General features: G+C 40.6%; 1 long non-coding RNA gene across 1 annotated transcript in view; it reads left to right on the plus strand.

The window, feature by feature from the left end:
- The window catches only part of LOC108305376, a 5,063-nt gene extending 1,804 nt beyond the window's left edge, over positions 1-3,259 (plus strand). Inside the window, exon 3 of the long non-coding RNA XR_001825694.2 lies at positions 2,212-3,259. This is a non-coding gene — a long non-coding RNA (uncharacterized LOC108305376). The remainder of the gene's footprint in view (positions 1-2,211) is intronic.
- Positions 3,260-3,793: the final 534 nt, after the last annotated feature.

Below are 3,793 nucleotides of genomic sequence, written 5' to 3' on the forward strand. Positions count from 1 at the left end.
AAAAAAAAAAAAAAGAAAAAAGAAAAAGAACCTTTTAGAAATTTAAAAAAGCTTATAGAATAAGAATATTTAAAAATACAGTATTTTGTGTAGCTATACGTGTTTGTGTTTTAAGCTAAGTTTGTGTATAGCTATACAATGTGTTTGTGTTTTAAGCCAAAAGAGTCAAAACATTAAAGCAGTTTTAAAGTTTATAAAGTAAAAAAGTCATAGTAAGGTAAGGTTAATTTGTCATTGAAGAAAGACATTTTTCTTTCTTTTTTTTTTTAACTTTTTTTTCTTTTTTAAATAGAGACGGGGTTCCACCATGTTGGCCAGGCTAGTCTTGAACTCCTGAACTCAGGTGATCCACCCGCCTTGGCCTCCCAAAGTGCTGGGATAACAGGCGTGAGCCACTGCACCTGGCCGAAGAAAGACCTTTTTAAACATGAATTTAGTGTAGCATAAGTGTACGGTGTTTATAAAATCTACAGTACATTTACTCACCACTCACTCACTGACTCACTCACAGCCACTTTCAGTACTGCAAGCTGCATTCATGGTAAATGCCCCATACAGGTGTACCATTTTTTTAATCCTTTTTTTTCTTTTTTCTTTTTGAGCCAGGGTCTTGCTCTGTTACCCAGGCTAGAGCGCAGTGGTGTGATCATAGCTCACTACAGCCTCGATTTCCTGGGCTCAAGCAATCCTCCCACTTCAGCCTCCTGAGTAGCTGGGACTACAGGCACATGCCACCATACCTGGCCAATTGTTTTATTTTTGGTAGAGATGAGTCTTTCTAATAGAGTCTTTCTAATCTATGTTGCCCAGGCTGGTTTCAAACTCCTGGGCTCAAGCAATCCTCCCACCTTGGCCTCCCAAAGGGCAGGGATTACAGGTTTCAGCCATATTTTCCATGGTGTTATCATTGCCTACACTTTTCCGTACAGTAATATGCTGTGGAGGTTTAAGGCCTAGGAGCAATAAGCTATACCATGTAGCCTGTATATGTAGTAGACATCTAGTTTTGTGTAAGTGCACTCCATGATGTTCACACAATGACAAAATTGCCTAATGATGCATTTCTCATAACATATTCCCATGGTTACATGATGCATGACTCTTATTAGAACTAGGTAAAAACCCCTGTACCACTGGGATGGGGAGTTTCACCTCTCTGTTTCACCTCCTCTCTTACTTCTTCGTGTTGATGCTTCTCAGGAACATTTTCTGGCTTTTTTCTGTATCTGCAGTGTCTCTGGAGATGATATCAAGTCCAGCGGCCTTAAATAACATCTATATGCTGATGATGCTAATTTTTATCTTCAGACAAGCTCAAGATTTGTATAGCCACCTATCTGCCAATTTGACACCTTGATCTGAATGTGTCATAGACATTTGATACATATTCAAAACATAATTCTTAATTCCCATTCTTCCAACAAACTCATTCAATCACAAATGAATATACCCTTTTCCCTTTCTCTTTAGAAGGATCATCCTGCTTCCTCCTTTTACTCCCCTCCCACAGGAGTCTTAACACTAAGTCCAACTGATTCTGTCTCCAAAGCATATCTTGTAACTGTTCGCCATTCTCCATCTTTATTCCTAGCCTCTATATTCAAGTGTGCTTAATATTCATTTCCTTCCTCTTAGTTCCAAACTACTTCTCTTTGTCCTACTTCATGGTACTGGAGATGTACCTGCAAACTACGTTTTTCTCTCGGATACATGGCTTTATATTAGGTTTGGTCAATTAGGGGCTAAGGGTATGCTGAAGGGATTCTCAAGGTTGGAGAAGGGAAAAGGGACATATCTTCTCCTGCTATTTTTGCCTTCTCCACGTGATAGTGAATGGATCAGCACACACCTGGCCCTGGCAGTATTCCTTCTGGTGATGAATTGCTCCCATGGTTCCAGCAAGTGAATGTCCCCTGGAGGTTTCTTCTTCACCCCAGCAGTGGGTGAGATGTTTCTGCAGTAGCTGAACCATCTCCTTAGAGGCCCAAATCTTAGCCTGCTGCAGTCCTTTCTACATTTCTAAGTTTCCTCCTTGTTTATTTCTCCTTTCATCTTAAGAGTGATAGCTGTAGTCTGAGGTTGCTACCTCTATTACACCATACGATTCTCTTTTATCCTTTTTAGTGGTTAACCACCCTTTTACCAAGTTAACAGTTCCTTATGATTATACTTTCCTTATTTGAATGACTGTGGTTTTTGTCTCTTGACCAGACACTGGACTCATGGCAGTAGTGATCGCTGCAAGGACTGTGGCGCAGGATGGATATTTCTGAGTGTCGTGGATGCTTACAGACAGAAGGTGAAAAGCTCAGGTTCTGAAGCTCTTGGTTCAGTTCTTGGTCTGAGAACTAGAGAATTTCCATGGCAGCCCTAAAATAACCTTTTATTTCTTGTAGCCACAGGGTTGAGATTGTTAAAAATTAAACACAAAATTTAATTTTACAGGTTGCAGAACTACGACATCAGTAATTTTGTTGGGAAGTGAATGCTGGGTTTCTCATGTGAAAGTTAGGTCCTTGATTGGGAAGGAAGGAGACCCCAAAACTTGGAAAGGGACATCTGGTTGGTCTCAAATGAGAGTGAGAATCTTGAACCCCTGAGTTGCTCTGAGTCTCCCTTGCCAGGGTGAGTAGCTTGCCCTTGTATATCTGCAGGGTTTTCCCCCTCAAAAGCCCTGGTTCATCTGGAGCAAATACTTCACAAACAAGAGGATGCCCACTCTCCTCGGAACCTACCTCAAATACCCTTTATTGCCACTAGACCCGTCACCAGGGTCAGTTGTCATCATATTCCAGTGGCTGGGAAGTGGCAGCAGGTCTCTGTCTATAACTCTGGCACTGAGCCCAGATTCCCAAATTTGCCCCTTATTCCAGAGGGTCCCTGATTGCTATACAGAGGAAGTACGGGCCAAGATAACCTAACCAAACACCAGGTTCCAGATTCTCAAGCAGTCTATTTCAACACCATGGTTTTGAAAAGTAAATTTGAGAGGTAATTTTAAGGCTCTTACATAGAAGAATTCTCCCCAAAGAAACATATCTATCGTGATTATTGTTCAATTCTGGACCTCTCAGCATTGTTTTCTTGCTTTGTCAGTTACAAAATAAATAATTCTAGCTTTCTGAAGGTAGAGTAGGATGTGTGACTAATTTACAGAGAAGCATCTCTAGTGGAGGATAAACAACACGAAGTATGTAATTCTGGCTGGGTGAGGTGGCTCATGCCTATAATCCCAGCTTTGGGATGCCGAGGTGGGTGGATCACCTGAGGTCAGGGGTTCGAGACTAGCCTGGCCAGCATGGTGAAAACTTGACTCTACTAAAAAAAAAAATACAAAAATTAGCCAAGCATGGTGGTGGGCACCTGTAATCCCAGCTACTCGGGAGGCTGAGGCAGGAGAATCGCTTGAACCAGGGAGGAGGAGGTTGTAATGAGCCAAGATTGCACCGTTGTACTTCAGCCTGGGCAACAAGAGTGAAACTCCATCTCAAAAAATAAAATAAAATAAAGTACATAATTATGTTTGGAGGCACCAAGAAGAAATGATATTGGTGTTGTCTTTTTATATAAAGTTAGATTATGAATGATATTGGTGTTGCCTTTTTATATAAAGTTAGTTATTTAATATTTAAAACAATTTACAAAGTTAAATGTTTTATATATCACATTTTCCCCCACTTATTCATTCATTCATTTATTCAGTAAGCATTTTGCCAGTCTTTGTGCAACGTGCTGGTATAAAGCCTTGATGAGTTTATACTGTGATGTTCTTTTCCCTAACCTCTTTTCCTAT

The sequence above is a fragment of the Cebus imitator genome, unplaced genomic scaffold, assembly GCF_001604975.1.
Source record: "Cebus imitator isolate Cc_AM_T3 unplaced genomic scaffold, Cebus_imitator-1.0 Scaffold62, whole genome shotgun sequence".
Lineage (NCBI taxonomy): Eukaryota > Metazoa > Chordata > Mammalia > Primates > Cebidae > Cebus > Cebus imitator.